The 25,761-nt window shown below is 50.4% G+C and overlaps 1 long non-coding RNA gene across 1 annotated transcript; it reads left to right on the forward strand.

The window, feature by feature from the left end:
• The first annotated feature begins 414 nt into the window (after positions 1–414).
• Positions 415–3,947, forward strand: LOC147357124 (uncharacterized). The gene is made up of 3 exons (XR_015143787.1): positions 415–2,162; positions 2,581–2,911; positions 3,856–3,947. It is a non-coding gene; the product is annotated as an uncharacterized LOC147357124 (long non-coding RNA).
• The last annotated feature ends 21,814 nt before the right edge of the window (positions 3,948–25,761 follow it).

Here is a 25,761-nt window from a genome sequence, read left to right on the forward strand (position 1 = left end):
CCCAGAGAGCCCTGTTACTGAGCAGGAGATCTGGGGATGGTGTGCAGGAGAGGCTGACAGGAGAGGAAAGAAGAGGAGACATGGAGTGAGAGGGAGAGAAAAATGGAGAAGAGTCTGGAGATGGCGACAGTGGAAATTTCCATCACCACACACTGTTACCCCTTCCTTTTCTGTGATAAGCAATTAACATGCCAGTACATAGGAAGCACTTCCCAGCCTATTTCTAATTAAACAAACCCAAGAGGCAGAGTCACACAGAGAATTTCAAATCAAGACAGCAAGGACTTTGGCTCACTGGAGTAGGAGGGGTCTGGGGGGGGTGATGGAGGGTCTGAGGAGGGTAGGGCTGTGGGAGACTGTAGCATCTATCTTTCCAGTCCATTTCAGTATAATTTGCAATGAGCCAGGTTTGCTTTTGCAGTTTTTTTTTTAATGGATCAACTTCTTAGGACCAAATGTGAAGAGAAACATCTGTTGGAAAAGCAGAAGAGCCGAGGGGAGGGGGCTGCCGTGGCCAGCCAGTGGGGGTTCCAGAGCAAGAGGCTGCCAGACAACAGCTCTTGTTTCTGAGACGGGTCTCTTGAGATGGAAAAGAAGCCACATGTGAACCTGAGGACTCCAATGTTACAGACACAGTTAGCAGACATGAAGGAAGTGGGCTTTAAGTCACCCTCAAGGTTGCAAATGTAGATGCAAGGAAGCCAGACCAGTAGCCGGAGCTTCCGACCCCACGGACCCAAGAAAGAGAGCCCTCACCCAAGTCAGAGGGTGATGCCCCTCTCCCAGTGAACACAAAGACAGTAGGGTTCTCTGAAGACCTTCAGCAAAAAGCCAGGTTACAAGACTTCTTCCTCTTGGACAGAAGGGTTCTCACACACCAGCCTGCATCAGTCACCTGAGGGCCGGGTCAGCACGGAGGCTGGTCCCACCCCCAGAGCTTCTGATCCAGGTCTGAGTGGGACCTGAGAGTGTGCATGTTTAACAAGCTTTCAGGTGATACTGATACTGCTGGTCTGGGGACCACACCTGGAGAACCACGGAGCTCCAACCTGGGGTGGCTGCAATGTTTTGCTTCCTCTAGGTCCGTTTTGTTTTTTCCTAGACAGTGGTATAGGTTATGGCCCTGTGAGAGGGTTGCAGGGTAGGGGGGGCTGGAGGCTGGTCCATTGGCTCCTCTCCCCTCTACTGCAGGGCTGCTCAGCCCCGTTTCAAAAGGACAGCCCCTTGCCCTGAGTCAGCAGGCTCCACCCACATGTGCTCTTTCCCATGCGCAACTTACATGTTCTTAGGGGAAAGTGAAAAGAAAAGTCGCTCAGTCATGTCCAACTCTTTGCGACCCCATGGACTATACAGTCCATGGAATTCTCCAGGCCAGAATACTGGAGTGGGTAGCCTTTCCCTTCTCCAGCAGATCTTCCCAACCCAGGGATCGAACCCAGGTCTCCTGTTTTGCAGGTGGATTCTTTACCAGCTGAGCCACAATGGAAGCCCTCTTTAGGGGAGGGAGCTGGGAAAGCTTTAGGACCATCATAGCCAAGTTCGGGGCAGCCTATTCCCTGCTGGTGAGGGTTCATCCTCTATGATCCAGAAGCTCCGTGGGGAAGAGGCAGGGCAGGACCTGCATTGATCTCGGAAAACTGAAGTCAGAAGTCAACACCTCCTCTGTCTAGGATGAAGGGCAGGTGCTACCTTCTGGACGGGCCCACATGGCAAGGAGAATCCAGGTGCAGGTCCTTTATATAAGCACCCAGAGCCCTGTGAGCCCTGCAGCCATCTCCCAGCAACACCTCCTTTGCCACCTCAGAACTCCCACCCAGAACACCTCTAAGAGCTCAGGCTCAATCATAACAACCCCAAAAGTGACCCCAGCACACCTCAGATCCTGCAAGTGCAAATGCTTGTAAAGGTGCCTGGGGTTGGAGGGTGAAAGGCTGGAAGATGAAAAACATCTTTGCTACTTTCCTTTCCCAAAGACTCCTGAGTTACAGGCAGGGAGCCCTGAGGGAAAGGGGTGCTGCTCTGGCTCCATGTCCTCGGGAGTTCCCTGCACTGAGTCCTTGAAAGTGATCCCTTCTTCTGGGGGGAAAGGCATTATGGTGATTTAACCCGGTCTCAACTGAATTCCCTGGTCCTGAGCATGTGGCTGCCTCCAGAGAAGTTAGGTGAGCTGGGGAAGGATGGTGGTGAGCGGCCTCTTTTCTCCTGGAAAGAGAGCTGATGCTGCCAGGCTGAAGCCAGCTGTGAAGGGGAGGGATAGACACTTTGGGGTTGCCGTGTCCCGGAATAGCTAGAAACTGATCAAATGAGAGCCTCTACCCTGGTACAGAGCCGGGCACGTGGCTCAGGTGTGTTGCGACCAAGTGGGAGAACAGTGGGACTCACGCCCTGTATCTCTATTAATTCAACCTAAGTGCCATTCAAAGTCTTAGCTTTCCAACTAGACTGGGTGTGTGGGCAACAAAACATGCTGGGGTTAAGACAAACAGAGCAGCTATTTAGCCTGGTCTCTTCTGGATATTTAAGATTGCTTTTTAAAAAATGCTAAATAGGAAGCAGTATTTGTCACTGTTTGAATTTCAGGTTGTTACATTGGGCCTATCATTTCCATCTATTGAGATGATTTCCAAAGCCAGCTCAGACTTGCTGACTTGTCCCTGGCTAGGACACGCCTCTGCAGGATCCAACCTTGTCTCTCTGTCCTCATCTGCGGCCCAGATGGTGAAGATGCAGAGGCCAGGATGTGGTTCTGTGGCTCACCACAGCAGCCTTCCCACTGCATGGACCCATCCACCAACACATCTGAGATGCTCAGCCACCTACAAACCACTTAAACCCACCCTCTTGCAGCCCACGTCCCTGCATTCTCCCACGAGACCGACTTCATGGGAGGCTCTGCCAACACAAGGATAGAGTGAGTGTAAGGCAGTGCTGCAAGCCCTCAGACCAGTCCCCATGCTCAGGAGTCAGTGAGCCGGGCTGACCTAGCGTAGCATGACCAACTGGGTCTTTCCTGGCCTCAGCACTGAAAGTCCCTTGTTTCAGAAACTCTCTGTGCTGGGAAAACTGGGATGGTTGGTCATGCTGGTCTAGTGACCTCTTTCTCAGCCTACCAGCCACCTTCTTTTCTGCTGTTCTCCTTTCTGCCTTCCCATCAACGAACATTTAATGAACATGACTATGCAGTTGACACAGTTCGAGCAACTGGGGATGCAGATAAACTCTCAGAGTCCATAAACCTTGCATTTTAGTGAGTGAAGAAAGTTGATGAACAGGACAGATAAGTAAGGATATGTAGCCTTTTGGGTAGTAGCAAATACCATGGAGAAAAGCTTGAGTCAGGGAGGAGGGTGAATTGGGGTGGGGACGTTACATTGGAGGGCTCAGGAAAGGCCTTGCTGAGAAGCTGACGTTTGAGCAACACTTTGGGGGAGGGAACCAACCAGTTATCTTGGAGGAAGAGTGGTCCCAAGGGAGAAGGCAGGCAGGAAGCGCAGAGCAAGGAGGAGGGCGGAGGGAGAGGAACTGTGAGCCCTGAGGGAAGGGAATAGCCTGGGGGTGGGGCCGGGCCTTGTAAGCTCCTGTGAAGACTCAAAGTTTTCCTTCCAGTGAGAGGGGAGACACTGGACGGAGCTGAGCAGACGTGGCCGGATTTGACTCATGTGGTTCCTCAGATCACAGGCGTGTGGGGAGGCCAAGGGCAGCGCAGAGAGGCCACTCAGGAGGCCACAGCAGCAATGGCCTCAGCTTAACCATCGCTTCTAGAACTTTGGCAGAGACGCACACTAATGTGCCCGTTTCCTAAGTCTATCCTCTCCCCCATTTTTGAAAATCAAAGCCTCACTTACTTTTTTGCAGGCTCCTGACCCCTCTCATTCTCCCTGTGACTCTTCACGGCAGCTCACTAGGTCAAGACTCCACCATCAAGTCTGCTAGTTCTGCCAGTGCCTGCCTCATAACAGAGACTGGAATTTACGCAAGGTAGTGAGGGATGATCTTCACTGGCCTTAATTCCATCTTAATTATGTTTGCCATTCAAGCACGTTAGTCATTCCAAGGGAGAAACAGCAGAGGCGGGAGTCCTTATCCTGCCCATTCCCTGACAACGCATTGCCGTGGAGTGTTGCAAAAACGCTGCAGAAGCAACGCGATGACAGCCCATTAGCTGTTCCAGGCCTGAAGTCTACCTTCCTACTGGATGGTTTTGCCAAAAGAACCCTTGTGTGCTCCTCATAGGTTTCACACACATCCCTCGCCTCCTAGTACAATTGTTACCCATTTGGGCTATCCTTTTACAGATGCCCTTTGATTGCAAGTGTTTTGTATTTTTTAATAGAACGGTAATAATGGCTAACGTTGAGCATTTACCATATGCTAGCCACTCTAGTGGAGAAGGCAATGGCACCCCACTCCAATACTCTTGCCTGGAAAATCCCATGGACGGAGGAGCCTGGTAGGCTGTCGGACACGACTGAGCGACTTAGCAGCAGCAGCAGCAGCAGCAGCCACTCTAGTAGGGACTTCGACGGACCACTTCATTTCAGCCACAGCTACCTTATGAAGTGGGTACAGGACTTCCCTGGCAGTCCAGTAGTTAGGAATCCACCTGCCAATGCAGGGGGCACGGGTTCAATCCCTGGTCCAAGAGTATTCCACATGCCTTGGGGCAACTAACCCTGTACCACAGCTCCTGAGGTCCAGGCTGTAGAGCCTGTGAGCTGCAACAAGACAGCCTACACGCTGTAGAGCCCGTGCCCCTCAACGAGAGACGCCGCCACAGTGAGAAGCCTGCGCTCCACAGCTAGAGAAGGCCCTCGTCCGGCAGCGAAGGCCCAGCAGCCAAAGATAAACAGATAAACATGTAAATAAATAAAGTGGGTGCAATTATCCCCATTTTACAAATTTAGGTATCAGAGCTCAGAAAAACTAAAGGACTTATCCAAGGTCGCACAGCAAGTAGGTGGCAAAGTCAGGATTCAAACGCTAATTCCAAAAAACTCAGTCTTAACTACTGCTGTACTATATTCAAATGTATGTACTTTTAAAGTGTGTCAATAGATTTCCAGAACACGGACACTTCTAAAATCTGTGTGCAGATTTTAGAGAACTCTCTGTGCAGCCACAGCTATTTTTAGATGCTGCCCTCTTTTTTTTTAAACTCAGGATAATTTGTGGCTTTATTGTCAGGCCTTCAGTTTTAAAATCTCTTGAACTATATTCTCTTGAGAATCAACCACAGCTTCTAATTCTTTTCTCTGAATTTTTGGAACATGCCTTTTAGAAGCCCGGGTGTCTGATTTTGCCCCCTCTCCCTCTGCATCCTTAGATACTGTGAACTCTAAAATTCCACAGTGGCTTCCCCTGGAGGTTCCGTTGTCTCTCCTCATCAGTCAGTTCTCTGTTGATCAGAATCACATCCAGAGCAGCCTTTGCCCATGAGCTTCCTTTTCGTCTGAGCTCAGACATCGGCTGGCCAAGTCGGGAATGCATCACAGGCTCCACTTTGAGCCAAGCAATGCACCAAGTCCTCCTACTGCTTCCTCTGGCCTCTGTGCCCGTTTTATGGCATCCCTTAGAGAACACGGTCCCCGTGGCCCCCTTCTGACCCAGTGGCCCACGTCATTCTCATACCACAGTGTCCATTCTCCTTTCAGCTTCATCCAAAAGCTGGCTCTGCTCCTTACGACCTTGCATTGCCCGCCACAGCTGTCAACCAGCGTCCCCACCGCCAGTCTCCACCACACACTCCAAGCCTCTGTGCCCCTCCGGTTTCCCTTCCTACAGTCCCGAGCCAGAGAACCCAGAGTTCCCTCTGCCATAGCCCCCACCACTGCTGTGCACAAAAAGAGACCTGCTTGTCTTGCCTGTGAATGTCTTAGAGCGGAAGAGCCAGGGTTGGAAATGGCAGCTCCCTTGGCAACAAGAAAACACCAGTTGGTTGAGGAAACACTAAGGAGCGATCCCTCATTCCTTCATTGCTACCCTCAGGACTCAAAAAGCATCAGGCTGTCAGCCTCTGAGGGAAGAAAGAACCCAGGCTCACCTACATGATAAGAACAAGGTGCAGTATGTGGTGGCCTGTTACTAAGCTTATTGCTATGTGCTTTCTCTCTTGCTCTTAGTCATAATGAGTTGTACTGTACAGATACGATTATTATTCCCATTCTACAGGTAAGGAAACTGGGACTTGGAAAATTTAAGCTTACCCAACGTCACACAACCAATAAAGGTAGAATGGGAGTTTGAGCCCGGTCTTCTAATTCTGAATCCCCGTGCTCTGCTCACCTACCCACACCGTGCTCTACATCCCGAACACAGAGTGAGTGATGTGTGCTCCTCTCAGGATGGGGGCAGGGGGCGAAGCTGGATGGACATAACCAGGTACTGACTGCAGAGGAGAGAGGAGATGGAGTCCCTTGTACTGACTGGCTCACAGGAGCTGGTGAGTGGTGCCAGGAGCAACAGCCCACAGATGGGCTCCAGGACCATGGGGTGGGCTGGCCCAGGCAGCGGAGCCACAGCAGAGAGGGCCACGCCGGGGCAGTGCCCAGCTACGGGGCTCGGAGGCCAGGGCATGGCAAAATCCACCTCCTTCAGCTGAAGCCAGCCTCCCAGAGTCCCCTGGCCTAAGCCCCTGCCTTCTAATGGCCTCAATATCATTATCTCTGTGCATTTCACAGTGAGAGGAGGAGAGGGACCGGCTCTCTCCACTCAGGGCTGGACTTGTCATTGGGAGACGGATGGGCACTCTCCTCAGAGCCCTCCGTTAGAGTCAGTCATTCACAGATGGACTTGGAGAGTCCATGGGCCTCTCTGAAAGCCTGGCAAATTTTTCTGTGCACATGCATATGTGACATTTTCTGGAGAAAGGGCACCTTGGATTTAGTAAGACTGCAATGGGCCTCAAATCCAGAAAGACCAAGGATTACTGCATTAGAGGGTCCTAGAGTCCCACTCACAGCTGTAGGTCTTTTGCTGGGAGTTACCACAGGAAACAGGGCCACCCACAACTTGTGGGTCTGTCCGGGAGGATTAGGTTGATGAACATCCCCCATCCTTCGGTGTGTGGGCTTCTCTTCCATTGTAACAAGCGAGCTCAGTTGACGTGTGGCATGTGGGATCTTAGTACCTTGACTGGAGATCGAACCTGCATCCCCTGCACTGGAAGGTGGATTTTTAAACTAAATGGATTCAGATTTCCTCATATAGACATTTCCTTTAAAATGAGGAAGATGAATTCTCAGCATTTTCATTTGCAAACATTGTCTGCCCCTAACCAAACAAAGCGTCAAGCTTTCAACTCATCAAAACCTATAAGCTCCCTGGAACTCCACAGCACCCCCCACTTCAGCTCCATGGGTCCCCCAGCCCTGAGAGCCCCAGGAGAGCTCACTCAGCCACTGAGCAGCACCCATCTGACAAGCATGTGCCCAGGGAAGGCACGGGATTCACCGAAGTTCCCTGGGAAACCCAGGCTGAAGCCCTTCTCTTTAATCCTGAGTAGACTAGAGTCATCCATTCTGTTCTATTTCTCCTTTAGACCCCTTCCCCAGTTCCTCAACTTCTCTGACCCCTTATGCACACACACACAAGCTGTGTGCACACGTGCATGTCCATGTGTTTGCACAAACACACACAACTTTGTAAATGTCATTTGCAGCTCTGTTCCAGTCCCCATTCTACACGCCATCTGCCAGAAGCTATTTTAAGCACCTAATAAAACTGTTTTAGAATGAATCCTGGGATGTTCTGCCCTTTGCTTCCCCAGGACAAGAGCAGTTGGGCTCCAGATGGAGCTATGTGTTGGCATCAAGCAAAGAGAAAGAGAAAGAATCATCAACCCAAGGCCAGCAAGAGAACCCAGTCACCTCCCCACAGCAGTGTGGTGTCTACACAGCCATACACCTGAATTTAAACCTCTGCCGTGAGGACTTCCCTGGTGGCCCAATGCTTAAGAATCCACCTTCCAATGTAGGGGATGCAGGTTGTATCTCTAGTCAAGGAACTCAGATCCTACGTGCCACGTGGCAACTGAGCTCGTTTGCCACAACTAGAGAGAAGCCCGTGCACCAAAGGAACAGCCCACGTGCGTCATCTAAGATCCAGTGCAGTCAAATAAACAAAAATAAATCCTCGTGGTGATCCTTACCATCCCTGAGACCTTGGCTACTGACTACACCTGTCTGGCTCATTTGTGACGGAGGGCTGCTAGCACCTCCATGGTTCTCAGCCTGAGCACACATCAGAGTCACCTGGAGGGCAACTGAAGCGCAGACTGCGGGGCGCACCCTCAAATCTGGAGTGAAGCTTGAGAATTTGCATTTCTAACACAAGCTCTCAAGAGGGTGCCGCTGGTCCAGGACCACTCTCTGAGAAGCACTGACCTACCTTGCGAGTTCTTGTGAGGATTAAATGAGAAAATAGATGTAAATCCCCCGGCACTTAGTATGGTAGTGGTCTCCACCTTGACTGTGCATTGGAACCACCTAGGGAGCTTTGAAAAGTGGTGCCCAGCATCACAGACCAATTAAATCAGAGTCTCCAGAGGTGAGAAACAGACATTACTACTTTTTCAAAAAAGTTCCCGGGTGACTTAAACGTACAGTCAAGGTTGAGAGCCACTGTAGCAGGAGCTCAGCACATTTAAAACACCCTGTACAAGCCGCCCAGCTGCCGCTGTTTCATGACCTCTATTCTTTCCTCAGGGCCCCATCACCCACTCTGGTTCCCCTGGGAAGGACTGTGGGGAAACGTAACCTTGAATTGACTGCTGGAAGGGCCAGGTGCTGAGGACCATTTGGAAGATGAGAACTGGTTCATTCATTCAACGCACACCGTCAGTCATTCATTTACTAACCATCAACCAAGTTGCTAGGCTTTCCTCATAGCTCAGTTGGTAAAGAATCTGCCTGCGATGCAGGAAACTCCGGTTCGGTTCCTGGGTCGGGAAGATCCCCTGGAAAATGAAATGGCAACCCACTCCAGTGTTCTTGCCTGGAGAATCCCATGGACAGAGGAGCCTGGTGGGCTACAGGCCGTGGGGTCACAAGAGTCGGACACGACTGAGCACAGCACAACCAAGTTGCTCTATTTGTGAGGTGCTCTGGAGGGGGTACAAGAATGAATAGAATCCAATCCTGCCCACAGGAGTTCGTGCCATAGCACAGAGGAGCTGGAATAATCGCCTCTCAGCTTTGGAAGTTCTCAGCCTCTCCTCCTCTCTGCCTTAGGAGCTCTTTCCACAACCACCCCATCATTTCATCCTAGCTTCAATACTAAGAGAGCTCCTTACCTCACAAGGCGGCCCATGGGGTTTAACATTTCTACCTTTTAAAAAGTTTTCCCTCAGACTGAACAGAAGCAGAGCCCTTTGACTCCCACTCATTAGCTCTCAACTCGCACCAGGCCTCCTTGCCCACGTGGGCTCAGCTGTGCACAGCTGCCTTCCGTGGTGGGATGGGGGGTTGGTGATTACAGCTGCATGTTGAGAGTGCTTTCTGATTACCATCGAAGTGTCGGAAAGGCAATGTAGAGGTTCTTGGTAACCGAGTATTAATTCATCAGCTTTCACAGGTTGTGCCAGGACACAAAAGTCAACGTAAAACAAAAGCACAATGAATTGACCACACTCTAACCTTAACCCTCACTCAGTTTTGTTCTGTAGCCTCAGGCTGACTTCATCCCTGGGGCAAAGGTCTTTGTTCAGGCTCTGCTGACTGTGGGAGGTTAGCAGGAAACAAATAAGATACGAGCCCATTGCAAAGTAAAACTGCATATCTTGCCCCCAAAATGCAGATTTTAATGCTGTTGACAAAATGTTAGAGAAATATTTAATGTTGAAAAGTGTTAGAGAAATATTTAAATCACCCACAAAGCCACTGAAGAATTAACACTGGGGTGGGGACACCAGTTAACAATGAAGAAGAGAAAATCCACAAGGATTATACACAGTAGTCACCTCAAAAGTAAATGATTTGGACACCCAAAATTGAGACACCCATGGGAAATGGAGGAAGCACTGTAATAGCTGTACAAAACAAAGACCCTCTTTCAGATCGTGTTCCTTCCCTGGTGGCTCAGATGGTGAAGCGTCTGCCTGTAATGTGGGAGACCCGAGTTCGATCCCTGGGTTGGGAAGATCTCCTGGAGAAGGAAGTGGCAACCCACTCCAGTATTCTTACTTGGAAAATCCCATGGATGGAGGAGCCTGGTAAGCTACCATCCATGGGGCCGCAAAGAGTCGGACACGACTGAGCAACTTCAATTTCACTTTAAGATCCTGTTGCAAAAGTAAAGAAATAAAGACTGTTTCTCTCTAAGAATCTATCATTTGGTTAAGGAGTTCAGTTTTACCCAATAAAAGAATTTCTACATTATGCCAGTAGCGCACAGCAGTGACGATCAAAAGTTGGGTTAAGGGGAACACAGATTCTGGCTTCAGAAGAGGAGAACCAGTGAAGTCTGGAGAGGCCAGGGAAGGTTTTGTCAGGAAAAGGCTTGTTTTTCAAGAAGAATGTACACACACCACCCGTCTTCCTTCCTGACTCCTCTGTGGATACTCATCACATCCTAGTCAAGAGGCCCCCAAATTTAGGAAAGCCAAGCGCACCTGACCTATCCAGCACACCCCGTGTTTCTGGTCAAGATCCCAGGAACTTAAGCAAGCAATGGACCACACCAAATGGCAGAGGAAGGCCGAGGGCCGGAGAACGCCTGAGGTGGCCGAGGAAACACTCAAGGCCCTGGTTACGTTGGTCCAGCCCGTCTGGGGGCGCGCCAACAGCACAATCCTGGGACGCCAGTGGGTCTGGCTGCCTCAGCCTGAGGAGGGGTGAGGAAGGCAAAGGGGAGCCAACGGCCGCTTCCCCGCCATGTGGGTGAAAAGAGCTTCCCACCCACCAAGAAACCCAACCCGGGTCTTCAGCGGGACCTCAGCTCAGTTCTCTGGAGAATCAAAGAGATTGCTTCTCGGCCTTGTGGCTAAGATCTCGTGGAGAGACAGAGCAGGGAGGAGAAACAGGGAGCCAGACACACCTCTAGATGAGTGTGGGACCAAGGCAATGTCACGCCTCCACCTCTCAGCCTCCCCACTGTATTTACGAGAAGAGACAAGCTAGGACTAGTGTTGAGGGGAAAGTCAGTTGAAAGTATGTGCTCAGAGCAGATGCAATGTGTGTGTGTGTGTGTGTGTGCGCGTGTGTGTGTGTGGGGGGGTGGGGTGCAATGGGGAAGCCACAGCTGTGACCTTGGCCATTTGGGTCCCAGCTCAACATTCAAGTACTTCTCCTGCTGCCCCGACAGCCACCTCATGTCCTCCCCGACCCCGTGAAGGCAAGGGGACCCCTGGGAATCAGAGTCCTCACCTAGGGCTGCTCAGGGGAGGAGAGTCAGAATACAGGCCGACCTCTCCCTTCCTACGCCCTCAGAAATGGGGAGCTGTTTATACCCCCACCCCCTGGCCCCTGCTTTGCTCTATTTTTAATTTAAATTATCTGATTTTTAAAATTTTCATTTTAAATTGTGGTTTAAAACACACAACATAAAATGTAGTATTGTGGTGAAGAATGTGCCTGTCAATGCAGGAGACCTGGGTTTGATCCCTGTGTTGGGAAGATCCCCTGGAGGAGGGCATGGCAACCCACTCCAGTATTCTTGCCTTGAGAATCCCACAGATGGAGGAGCCTGGTGGGCTAAAATCCACGGGATCAGAAAGAGTCAGACACCACTGAAGCGACTTAGCACACACGCAAAACCAGTTCTAAGTATACAGCTCAGAAGTGTTCAAGATATTCACACTGTTGTACAACCACCTCCACAACTTTCTCATCTTGCAAAACAGAATCTCAGTTCCCTTTAAGCAATGACTCCTTGGTCTTCCCCAGAGGTCCAGTGGTTAAAAATCGCCTTGCAACGCAAGGGACACTGGTTGAATCCCTGGTCCCAGACGATGCCACGTGCTGCAGATCAACTAAGCCCAGGCGCCACAGCTGCTGAGCCAGCTCTCTGCAGCCCAGGAGCCGCGACTACTGAGCCCGTGTGCCTGGAGCCCGTGTCCTACCACGAGAGAAGCCACCATCACGAGAAGTCCTCACATGGCGACGGAGAGGAGCCCTGCTCACAGCAACTAGAGAAAGCCTGCGTGCAGCGACCAAGACCCACCGCAGCCAAAAATAAAAGAAAGAAAGAAAGAAATCTTCAAAGAAGACAAGCAATGACTCCTCATTTCCCCCTCCGCACAAGCCCTGGAAACCACCATTTCTACTTTCTCTTTCTGTGAATTTGGCTACTCCAGGTATGGCAACTGCACAGTCTTTTGGGACTGGCTCCTTTCATTTACATAATGTCTTCAAAGTTCATCCATGCACTTCACGTGTCAGAACGCCTTTCCTTCTGAAGGCTGACACGCCATTGTGTGTATACACTGCACTTTGTTCATCCATTCATCCGTTGGTGCACGCTTGCATTGCTTCCACCTTTTGGTTATTGTGAATAATGCTGCTGTGAACATGGGCGTGCAAATATCTCTTGGAGATGCTGCTTTCAGTTCTTTTCTATATATACCCAGAAGTGAGCTTCCTGGATCATATGGCAATTCTATTTTTGATGTTTTTGAGGTATCGCTGTGCTGTTTCAGCACAACAGCTGCACCGTTTCACATTCCCACCAGTGGTGAACTAGGGTCCCAGTCGCTCCATCCTGCTTTGCTCTTAAGGAGTCGCCAAGAAGGAGGGGCTCCCAGCATCTGTGGGTTTGATGAGGAGCTTGGACCTCACAATGCTTGCTGTCCTGTCCTTTCTGGCCTTATCCTCAGAGGTCTCACGTCATCCCTCAGCCCTCAGCTCTCCAGCAGGCCAGGGAGGAAGAAAAGCAACAAAGTCTTCCCAGGTAGCCCGCAAAACAAATCCCCAAGCGCAATGGTGCTCAAGTAACAGGAGCACCCAGCAGCGGGACAGATCCGGGCGAGGACAGGAGTGGGCCGCTGCCCCCACGCTGAGCTGCCTGCGTGGCAAGGGGTGATGGGGGAGAGACTGGGTGGGGAGCTCCTCCTTCTCAACGAGCGTGGAAGTCCACGCTGCTGCCAGCTCCCCCCAAGCCCCCAGCAGCCGGCAACCGGTCCCCTGCCGCCCTTGTTTTGTGCGGGCTCAGCAGCAGGCAGCGGGCGCCTTTGAACATGCAAACCCCGTCCTCTCACTTCCCTACTGAAAGTGGTTCACTGCTCCTACTGCCCTCGGACTAGACTCCTTGACGCAGTCACAGCCCTTCACATCCCAGTCCTGCCCGGCTCTCGGTGCATCTGCTGTGTCCCTCCCTCCTACTCCGAGATCCAGCCACACAAATGCGTTCCGATTGCTAGAACGTGCCACACTTGGTCTCTGTTGGGCTTTTGTACGTAATGTTCTCTCAGCTTGGATCAGTCTCCCCCACAACACTCTCTCTCCTCTCTTCATCTAACTAGTTCTTGGCATCCTCTGGGTCTCAGCTGAGATGTCACTTCCTCCAGGAAGCCTCCCATGGCCTCCAGGATTCTAAGTATTACCATGGGGATCATCTCGGGACTGTGCTGCAGGTTATGTTCCGTGGTGCCTCGTGTCCCTAGGACACTAGGTCCTGTGAGCAGAGTCTTGTCCGTGTTTCTCCCAGCTCCTAGAACACTGCCTGGCTCAGGGTAGGTGCTCATAACAAATTTTTGATGAGTGAATTAGTGTGTGAATAAAAGCACTGGAGGCTTTAGTCAGGAGGCTGATGAGACCTGGGAGGTACAGGGGATTGGCTTCCTTCCACCCCCCTTTTAACCTTATCCTTGTCTTTTGGCTTTTCAGTTCAGTTCAGTTCAGTCGCTCAGTCGTGTCTGACTCTTTGTGACCCCATGAATCCCAGCACGCCAGGCCTCCCTGTCCATCACCAACTCCCTGAATTCACTCAGACTCACGTCCATCGAGTCAGTGATGCCATCCAGCCATCTCATCCTCTGTCGTCCCCTTCTCCTCCTGCCCCCAATCCCTCCCAGCTTCAGAATCTTTTCCAATGAGTCAACTCTTCACATGAGAGAGAAGTTGGCCAAAGTTGGCCAAAGTACTAGAGTTTTAGCTTTAGCATCATTCCTTCCAATGAAATCCCAGGGCTGATCTCCTTCAGAATGGACTGGTTGGATCTCCTTGCAGTCCAAGGGACTCTCAAGAGTCTTCTCCAACACCACAGTTCAAAAGCATCAATTCTTTGGCGCTCAGCCTTCTTCACAGTTCAACTCTCACATCCATTTGGCTTTTAGTGTCCCCCAAAGTTATGGGGAAATGAGGATACTCCAAAAAGGGGATAGGGACCATACAGATGAAGCATAAACCCTGGAGTTCCTTGGGGAACTGTTCCAAAGCTCTGGACTATCAGGATATTTGAATTTATCTGGCCGTCCCCAGTCTTGTGACCCTGAGTGATGAAGAGTTTATGGCTTCTTCCACCTCCTCTGGCTTCCCAGACTGTGCACAGTGATCACGCTCTGTCCCCTCTGGCCCTACCCCCATTGCTAGGAGACAGCTGTGACCTATGGCCATTTGCCTAGGGGGCCCCCCTGGCCAAGAGGCCCAAGGCCCCAGGTACAAAAGTGGTGCACCTCAGAGCTGGGCTCTAACGGGCCATTCTGCATGGCGTGTAGAGATCTGGCAAGACAACAGTCTCCCGTGCAGCATCCTGAATCTCTCCCTCACAGCAGAGAAATAGCAAGCCCTGGACCGGGAACATTCAGAAGGGAAGGGCAGCAATTTGGGGAGAGGAGGGCAGACAGGGGTCCGTCCCAGTGCCCAGGTTTGTGTACATCACGGCACTGCCATGCCACAGAGCCCAGGCTGTTTCTGCTCCCCAGCGCTCCCCAGCCTCTCCTGTGGCAGGCAGGTGGAACGCGCTCCTTTCTTTGTCATGTGGCTAACCGAGGGCACCGTGGTGGGGGCCCAAAGAGCCCACCGCACCCTTCACTCGGTCCCGGGCACCTTGGCTCCCCAACGGTTACCCGCTTCAGGACCTGGGAGGGTCGGACAGCACGTACAAGGCCTCCCGCCTCCTTTTCTGCGCATCGGGAGCCGCACTGCAGTTTTCTTTGGCTGCACTGGGCCTCTGTTGCTGCACTTGGGCTTCCCCTAGTTGCGGCAAGCAGAGGCCACTTCCTCTGGTGTGCGGGCTCCTCACCGCAGTGACTTCTCTTGCTGCGGAGCCAGGCTCCAGGCGCGCGCTCAGTGGCTGTGTGCACAAGCGCAGTTGCCCCACGGCATGTGGAATCTTCCCCAGCCAGGGAATTCCCTGCACTGGCAGGTGGTTCTTAACCTTTGGACGGCCAGAGAAGTCCACAGTACATCTTAATTAGGAGGAAATCTGAGGCGATTAGTATGGGCTCTCCTGCAAGGCGCATATTAGCAGAGAGTGACAACCAGCTCCACACACACAGGGGTCTCAGCGCACTTCACCTGGGCTCGTGTGACACTATTATTGGCCGAGGCCTGCGGTCTTGGCCAGGTTACCAGAAGCGGGCTTTGGGGACCTCCTGGGCTGCACACAGATGCAGCCTCCTCGGTCATCTCTTTGCACTGGGCACTGGAGGGGATGCAGGGGGTGGTCCAGAGGTCATCTCACGTGCAGAGCTCAGCTCAGCCTGCAAGAAGGTTTTTCCAGTAAAATGAGATTCAGTTACAGCCAAGGTAAGAAAGGAAAGGTCCAGATAGGTGAGGTGAAGACAGGCACTCGACAGCTGTTCTAGAAGATTACTCTGCCACATCACGCACAAACACATGTGTGTACACACACACACACACACACACACCACACACACACCACAGCTCCACCCCAACAGAGACAGTTGCTAAGCATCACAGACAAACCAGGAACAGCCAGCTCAAAGGCAAACCCTCCTGCCTCCTCTCTGCCCAGCACTTAGCTCAAAGGCAAACCCTCCTGCCTCCTCTCTGCCCAGCACTTAGACCCAGAGACCAGACGCACGGATGACTCAGGCCAGACCCAGGGGGCTTGCAGTTCTTACCCTCTCATAATAGTTCCTGCTTTGAGCTAAGCACCACAGTAATTCACCCACACAGGCCAGAGCAGCGGAAGAATTTCTCTTGCCAAAAAAGCTAATGGGAGGCGAAATGGCATTAATAACAGTATAGTGTCTAGACAGGAGGCAATGGTCCGGAAACTCTCTGCCCTGGTCAGGCCTCTCCTTGCTCAGCCTAAGAGCCACATGCAGAGGCCACTGGTAAACCTGGGCTCCCTTCAGCAAGACCTCCAGAAAGCAGGGTGGGGGTCTAGAGGGAATCCTTCCCCACTTGCAGCCTGTGAGAGCCATCTTCAGATGGCAGAAGGCAAAGGAGAATGGTTCTCAGCAGGGTCAGGATGGACACTCAGAACAGGGCCCATGAGTTACAGGGAGGTGGGTTTCCACTCAAGGGAAGAAAACCTAACAATCCAAGCTGCTAATGATAGCACCGTCCTCTTGTGAGGTGCTGAGACCTCTGTCACAGCATGTATTCAAACAGTACAGCGTAGTGTTTAGGAGCTTAAGCTAGAGACTCAGATATATCTGGCTTCAATTCCTTACTGCCACTTACTAATTGTGTGACCAGAGGAAGTTAATTGAAATTGTTTGCTCATTGGTACATAAGCATAATAATTGCCTCCTCAAATTTTGAGGCATATATGAGATTAGTACATGTAAAGTAGAGTACCTCATAACCATGAATACTCATTGGAAGGACTGATACTGAAGCTGATGCTCCAATACTTTGCCCACCTGATGCAAACAGCCGACTCTGGAAAAGACCCTGATGCCGATGCTGAACAAGACTGAAAGCAGAAGGAGGAAAAGGGAACAGAGGATGAGTTGGTTGGATGGCATCACCAATTCAATGGACATGAACTTGGTCAAACTCTGGGAGATGGTGATGGAAAGGGAGGCCTGGCGTGCTGCAGTCCATGAGGTTGCAAAGGGTCAGACATGACTTGGCGGCTGAATAACAACTACCACCTCACAGTAATAAGCACTTGATAAATTTTAGCTACAACTATTCTTACATATAATAACAAGCAGAAATTAGGTGACTACCAGTTGGGGGAGGCTAACAAAGAGAGTCTCAGAATGATTCGAGATGGGAATAGATAATCTGAGATCCTTTCCAACTCAAAGGATATACAGAGCCACTTATTCATTTTTTTCCCTCTTTTTTGTCATTCAACAAATGAAACCACTCGGTGACAGAAACCATGCTAGACTCTGAATAGACAAAGGATCAGAGGCTGCCTCACACTCCTCCTTCCATCTGAGAGCTCTTTAATCATTTCTTGCCTTAAAGCCCTCCCCAGCTGATCAGAAGGATGAGATGTTGGCATGCAACACACACACACACACACCACCACCACCACCACAGTGCTTTGCCCTCACCAACACGACAGACGCTGAGCCCTGTTCACAGGCTGTCTCTGGACACTGGTGATGACCCAGGCCAGCAGTAAGATCTCTCTGCCACAACCTGGCTCACCAGATACCTATTCCTTGGGTAAGCAAGCTAAGGGCTGCAGATTCCACCATTACAAAAATGACCCTGGTTAGCAGGGACCCTCTTTCCTCCAGGAACAAGTGTCTGTTCCAGGAGAACAAACCGTAGCCCCCTCCATGGATCAGGAGCCACATTACATCTCAATTAGAAGGAAATTTGAAGCAATTATCTGAATTAACCAACCTAGCCTAAAGCAGCTGACACATCCCTTTAGATTATGGTGCAAGTCAGGAGCTCAGGGTTGGTTCATGCTTTTGGAATGCTGGGCATTTAACGATGGCAGTGATCGGCTTAGCATTGGTGAGAAGACGTGGCTGAGCTATGCCAGGCTCTCAACCTGGTCACTGTGGCCACTCTGTTCACAAGCCACTGAGCAAACGCTGGGGGAGGCTGAGGGAGAATCTCAACGTACAAAGGGGACCATCTTGTCTACCTGACTACCAGAGGGAGCTTGGTAAAATTCATGCAGAACACAAATATTTTCACATTCTGTGCACATTCTAAGAGGCCCATCCACACACCTTTTTTCTAAACTTCCTTCCTTGTCACCAGTTCTTGAATCTTATCCCTTCCAAGTTCATGACCAAGCCACACGAATTAGGCCTTAACTCAGGCCGTCTCTCCTTCTAAGTCAAGTTGTCCAACTCCAAGCACTCACCCCAGGCAGCATCTGTCCCCATGTGAGGGCCACTCCAGAATGAGCTGCGGTGCGAGGGGAGTCCCTTCAGGTGGGAGCCAGGGTATCAGGAAGAGTTCCTCAGCGCAGTCTGGGCTGTTCTCCTCCTCAGTCACCTCCCCCTGAGGCCACAGGGGTCAGCTGAGGAAGAAGCATCAGAGAAGCAGGAGTGGACACCCTCGGGCCTTGAGTGACTTGCCACGAGAACGCAGGTGAGCCATGGGTGTCACTCAGTCCAGTCCCGCTGATAGCACCCACAGCTGATTATGGAGTGCCGCTGGGCAGGCCTGAATTCACGGCTTGTCAGTCGTGATGAGTAACTGCGGTTACAAGGTCATGTGTTATCCTGTGGTCAGAGATGTAGTCTATCAGGGCCTGCAATAAGCCAAAACTATTTCTCAAAAGAATAGTGAGCTGACAAAGCATGTGTTCATTCCCAAAGCTTCAGGACAGATAGAGTTTGCCATGGGACCCACAGAGCATCCCAAGGTCGGTCTCCAAAATCCAGAGACCAGCTTGGAGTCAAAATGAAGCAACAAGGGCAGGATTCACCCTCCCACCTAAAACATCCAAACACCAGACAAAATACAGGAAACAACTATTTATAAAACATAGCACATCAGGCAATGAAGGACAACGATCCCTGTGAAGTGGGAAATAAACAAGGTCATCCCTGTGACTGCCCCAGCTTGCTACCTTAAGAGAATCTCCAGGCAGCCTAGGGAGAGGGAATCCATATGGAGCCTGATGGGCTGGCTGAGTCAAGGCGCAGTGATACTGAGAGTGCAGCAGGCTGAATTCACAGGACAGAAAACAGACAGGAAAGAATGCACAGAGGAAGAACTCTGGAGACCTAAAGCACATCCCCGTCGGGCACTCAGCTGAGTGCTGATCAGCACGTACGCGTGAGGGACCTCTGTGAGGCTGGGGAAGAGTGAACCAAGATGGCTAAGGGGAACAGTGCTCAGCACTCACACAAGCTGGGAATGGCGCTGGTTCCCACAGGCCAGGCTGGCAAACCCTGCGACTCAGGAGCACTGAAGAGAGGGGAAGGGACTTGCTCTAGGACCTGGAGAACAGATTCTCAGCTGACATTTTGGGCTGGATAATGCTTTATTGTACAATAATTCTAAACATTATATGCTTTATAACAGAGCTTCAAAATACATGAAGCAAAAACTAATAGAACTCTAAGGAGAAATGGGCAAATCCACAATTAGCGACTTCCATACCCACTGTTAACAACTGATAGAACAAGTAGTCAGAAAATGAACAAGGATACAGGAAATTTGAACAACCCTATCAACCAACTTGACCTAATCCACAATTACAGAACCTTCCACCTAACCCCAGCCAAATATGCATCATTTCAAATAAACTATTATTCAACAAGATTGTCTTCTGGGCCATGAATAAAACTCAATACATTTAAAAGGTCATACCAAGTATGTTCTCTGACCGCAACAGAAATAAACTAGAAATTAATACAGGAAGATATGGAGAAAATCCCTAAATATTTGGAAACTAAATAACACACCTGTAAATAATCCATGTGCCAACAAAAAAAAAGCTAGAAAGTATTTTGAATTGAATGAAAATAAAACCACAACATATCAAAATCATGGGTTTGGGTATAGTGGGACTTATATGATTTTTATTATTAATCATAACAACTAAAATTCATTGAGCAGTTATTTGTTATGTGACAGGCATATGTAAAACCTTTACATATATTATCTCATTTAATCTCTATAAAAATTCCATATTAATAGAGTACTATTATTATTCCCATTTTATACATAAAGAAAGGACTTCCCTGATAGCTCAGTTGGTAAAGGATCTACCTGCAATTCAGGAGACCCCAGTTCCTGGGTCAGGAAAATCCACTGGAGAAGGGATAGGCTACCCCCTCTAGTATTCTTGGGCTTCCCTTGTGGCTCAGCTGGTAAAGAATCCGCCTGCAATGCAGGAGACCTGGGTTCAATCCCTGGGTTGGGAAGATCCCCTGGAGAAGGGAAGGGCTACCCACCCCAGTATTCTGGCCTAGAGAATTCCATGGACTACGGTCCATGGGGTCGCAAAGAGTTGGACACGACTGAGCAATTTTCACTTTCATTTTCACTTTCTTTAGTACATAAAAGAAACAGAGGCTTAGAGAAACTAAAAATAATCATCAGGATGCTGCTAAAACAGTACTATGAGGAATTTAAAGCACTAAACACACAGCTTGGAAAAGAAGAATGGTTTTAAATCCATGCTCCAAGGTTACTTCTCTCACCATCCTGCTTCTACCCCTGACCTGCCTGTATCCGCCCACAAGAGTGAGTGCTCTGAGGGCTGCATCTGTATCGTGTGCGTCCTTAGTATACCGACCTTAACACACAGCCTGGCCCACCACAGGCCTCCAGATACATGCCTCGACCAAAGCTCCAGGCTCACTGGTGTCCCTGTTACAGGAGCCAGAGAACGCCTTGGGCCTGGGCCTTCTATTCCATCTGGAATGAACAGAATTCTGGTCCCATAACACGGCCCAGGGAGCCTCTGAGGACTGGCGATGGGCCCACTCCCCAGGCCAGTCTGAGAGGGACCACAGGGCAAGCCCTCCCGACCCGTGCGGCTCCATGGAGACCCTTCCCACCGCAGGGCTTGGTACCTGCGCCCTCCCCCGCAGCTCTCCTCGGGTTTGGCTCTTTCTCACTGCTGCGGTTTCCGTTCATTTCCTCAGACGGGCCTTCTGTGCCCCTTACCTATAATCCTTCCTTCTACACATCACTGGGCTTTGGTTTTGGACAGCCACCCCTCCCCTAGTAGATCCAGTCCTGGTGAAGCTGTCAGCTAAGGCGCTCTGGTCTCCCCTAGTGAGAGAGCTGTGGACCTTCTGTTCCTGTGTTGTGACTGCTCCGGGGAACTTTCTCCCCACGCCTACCCCTGAAGAGACAGTCTACTGGGGCCACAAAATAACCCTGCTTCCTGTGCCTTCCCTTATTCTCTCTCCCTTTCATTCTGTCCTTTGATCCTGTCTTATCCTCCTCTTATCTGTCCAGAAATTTCCTTTTGGCTGAGTCGTTTCTTTGGCTTACAATAAAGAACCCTGACACTAACCTTCAGCCATTATCTGTTTGTTCTTCTTACAGCATTTTTCAAAATCCAAAATGATTTTTTTTTTAAATGAGCTGACATGTTTGTTGTCTGTCTCCACCGTGTCAGGAGCAGCCTTTTCAGTCTTGCTCCCTGCTGTCCCAAGACCTGGTCCAAGACTGAGGCTGGCGCAGGCAGGGCTGCGGAGGAAGGCAGGGCCACACTGGGCCGTGTCTCACCACCAGACCCTCTGGCTGGAGCACCGCCCAGACTGTGTGAGAGGGGGCAGGAGGGGGCCGTGGGGACCGGGGGTGAGCCTCCACCTTCGCTTCGGATTCCAAGCAACAGATTCCAAGACCAGATCTCTCTTCCCCTTGCCCTATGATCTCTACCGATCCTTGGTAAGTCTTGAGCAGTGTCTTCTAAATCTTTAATTACAAAAAAATTTGCAACCCAACCAGTGAACACACGAACACTGTTGATAAATATTTAAAATTGCTACAGCAGCAGATCTGAAGGGATTAAGAAAAGATATATTGGAGTGACAGTTATTAAACACTAAATCCCAGTAAATGTTACTGAGCAGATAAATAATGCAAACTCCTGACAGCCGCTCTGCTGCTGACAAGACAGGAGAGACGTCTGCTTGGGGACATGGCATCGGGGGAGGAGAGGCCCTCCCTGCTGTGGCAGGGGTGTCAGGGGAGGAGGCAGCATGGACACAGCTCCCTGCCCCCCAGGCATACCCTGCCTCGTGCTCTCTCAGCGCCACTGTCCTTGGGGCGCAGGGCACGGCGGGAAGGGCAGACAGAGAAGCCTGCAGGACGGCTGCCGGAGGCTCTGGGGCTGGGCCACTTGGGCTGCCACCACCCCACAACTCTGAGCAAGAAAGGAAACTGCATCCTTTCCTTCAGTCACATCTCCCCAGCCTTGGACTGACCATTCACCTATCGCCCCAGTATCTCCTTAAGAGAGCCACTCACTGGCGTATGCATTCTTTCACACATTCATTCAGTTACGCGTGTGCTAGTTTACTTGTTAGTTACTCACTCACTGCTCAAACGTTGGCTGAGAGCTTGTTATAGCTGGGGCGACACGGAGCTTAGCAAGACCCAGGCCTCGCCCTCAAGCTCTGAAAGCCTAGGTGTGGGGTGGGGTGGAAAGCAGAAAGGTGAAAATATAGCCACCCAGTAGACTCGGCATTTGCAGATTCCATACTTGAAGTCTGACTACTCAATAGACAACCACAAAGGTCTGTGAGCGCCAGAGATGTGCCCTGTAGTTGAGACACGTTTGAATTACGTGTGCGCTGAGACTGGTGTGTGGGAACGAGGAAGGTACCTCTAAAGGTCGAGAGAAGCAAGCAGGGAAGCAAGATGGCGTTAGACACCAGCTGTATACCAGGCACTTTGCTGTATGACTGGATGGCTCTTTTAGTGATCAAAACAATTTCTCAGCCCATTTTGAAGATTAGGAAATCAGAGATCAGCTTGTCCAAAGTCACAATGAGAGCCATAGCCTATACAGAACTAGAACTAGAACGAGAGACTGCCTGACTCCAAAGTCAATGTGCTTTCTACAATAATACCCAGCTCCAGCGAAGAAGAGTGGGAACATTTTCTCCTGGTAAGAACAGCAAGGCAAGGTTATTTTGCTTATTGTTCGAGATATAATTTATGTTCAGTAAAGTGCACAGATCTTAAGTGTACAGTTCAATAAGCTTAGACAAATGTATACAACCATGTAACCAATATCTAAATCAAGATATGAAATATTCCCAACACCCCAGAAAGTTCCTACCAGAAGCAACCATTATTCTATTTTCTATCACCATAATTTGATTTTGCCAGTTCTTGAACTTCATATAAATGACTTCAATGTATAAATGGCTTCTTTCCCTTAACATAATAAGAGAAAGTTTTAAAAAGGGATTTTTTTAAAAAAGAAAAAGAGAATCCCTCCGAAATACCCAACACAATGAAGTGACATATTACCAAGTTCTGACTGAACTCTAAAAAAGGCGGCTAGATGGGTTGGCATTGCCCAGGCCACTCGAGATCTCTAGTTCTATCTGCTTGCCCAGTCGTCTGCGGAGCGGGTCCAGGGAACTCCACAGAAGCTCGGAAGGCAGCCCCTGTGCTCCGGGTCGGGGCGCCTCTGGCCTTGAAGGGCCCGTCTTGCAGCGGGCGCTCGGGCTGAGCTGCCGTCTGCTCACCTTCTACCCTGGGTCTCAGAGCCACCGGCCCGGGGGAGGAGGGCCCGTTCCCCTCCGGCCTCCAGATTGGCCCGTGCCTTTTAGACCGCCCTCCATCTGCCTGGCCACGCCTTCCTCGCGCCTCCAGGAAGCAGGAATCCAGGTTGTTTCCGGGATTCCCGCCCTTTCCTGGGGGTTCTGGCCACCATCTTGGCTCTGGCTTTATAGGTGCCCAGCAGCCTCCACACTGGACACCGTCTTCTCAGGAGGCTTCTGGCTTTACGAGAGATTCTTTGTGGGTCGGAACCTTCTCTGTGCCTCTGGTCTCTGTCAAGCTTCGTTCTCTCTATGGAGGACCCCGAGTCCCTGTCTGCTATATGAACAGTGCCTCTCTTAAAGAGTGGGGACCACAGAAATGGCTTGGCTCCTGGAAAGAACAAGTTAGCTCAGGGAACCCGTGCTGTGGATTGCAGGGATGACATCCATGTGTTCCCCAGGGAGGGGCAGAGCATTCCTGAACACTGCTCCATTATGTTTTCAGCACCTGGGGGATCACTTTCATACATGACAACTGGATAGCAAGCTTTTCTGACACCGGGTGACTGGGGAAGGTGGGGGAAGGTGTGAGAGGAAGGAGTCCCCAAGTGTCTGCAACTGCAGAGACCCAGGTGTGGTCAGGACTGGGTCAGGTGAGGAATGGGGCAATGACCTTGGGGCCTCTTGGACGCTCCACTGTCTTCCCTTAAAAGAGCTGTGGCTGAGCCAGATGACTGATGGGATCTTTTTAACTGATGTCCTAGACATCTCAGCCGTAATTATCTCCAGCTTAGGCTGTCTGTCCCCAAGGCAGCTCCGTACTAATGCGCCTGTGGCAGCCTTCCAACAGCCCCTCACAGAGAACTCAGGCTTTGCCCCGCCAATTAATTATCTGCGGGTGCTGCTCACCCCAGAAGGAAGCGGGGGCTGGGACAGAGTAACATCTCTCTCCCGGAGTCTGTTCATCAGTCAGTCAACAACCATTGAGGAGCACTACAAGGCAAATGCTTGTTTCATTCACTCTGATCTTTAACCACCTGGTCTCCCACACTATTTCCTAGTTGTCTCCTTCTCTTTCCCTCTGACATACTCATTCATTCAGCAAAGATGTAGAGAACTTGAGAGGCAATCCAGTATGATAAAGGATACTGACTTTGAAGCCAGTATTCTGGGTTTGACTCCAACTATTCCCCTCGCTAGTTCTGTGATTGCAGACAAACTGTACCTCAGAATCAATAATTGACAGTTATTGCAGACAGCAGATGAATTAAATACGTTACTTGCTTTGGAGGGTTTCTGGCACATAGTACTATAGATGCGTTTGTGATTCGAATAATAATCATTACTGTGTTCCAAGCATGCCCCTAACTCTAGAGATAAACAGTGATCAAGCAGAGAAATTCAGCTTGCCTTCATGGACTTTAGCAGGGAGCTGCCTCTGACTGCACAGGGGCTGAGAGATATAATGGGGGTCACCCGAGCTGGGCTCCCCCCTGAGGAAGCTTCACTGACAGATGTAATCGGGGGTCACCCGAGCTGGGCTCCCCACTGAGGAAGCCGCACTGAGAGATGTAATCGGGGTTCACCTGAGCTGAGCTCCACCCCCACCCCCAGGAAGCCACACTGAGCTGACTCAGCTGGATGGTAGGAGTTGGCTGGAGGAACAGCTGAGGGAGGAGGGAGCTGCAGGCAGGCTGAGGGGGGAGTGCATCTGAGGAAGCAAAAGGCCTGAGTTTGCAAGTTTTCAAAGGGAGGGGCAGGGAGCAGGTGAAGAACCTGGGGTCAGGAGTCAGGAGACGTTGGTATGCGCCACGTAAAATTAGACAATGTGGAAAGTATGAGTCACGAAAGAAGAATTGGGAAGCTGGACTTGATGAAAAAATATAAACTGTCCTGTGCAAGACATATCCAGAGAATGAGAAGTCAAGTTAAAAACTGGAAGAAATTATTTGCAAAAGATATATCTCATAATGGACTGTTACCCCAAAAATGCAAAAAACTCTTAAAACTCAACAATAAAAAATAATCCAATTAAAAGACGGGCAAAATATCTAAACAGACAGCAAAGAAGATATTCAGATGGCAAATAAGTACACTAAAAGATACTGTAGGGAACTCCCTGGTGGCCCAGTGGTTAAGACTCAGGGCGTCCGGTGCAGGGCACATGGATTCAATCCCTGGTTGGGGAACTAAGATCTTGTGTGCTATGGCACATGGCCAAATAAATAAATCTTTTAAAAAAGATA

This window comes from Bos grunniens, chromosome 16 (genome assembly GCF_055505025.1).
Source record: "Bos grunniens cultivar Pamir isolate PY7600 chromosome 16, Bosgru_T2T1.0, whole genome shotgun sequence".
NCBI lineage: Eukaryota > Metazoa > Chordata > Mammalia > Artiodactyla > Bovidae > Bos > Bos grunniens.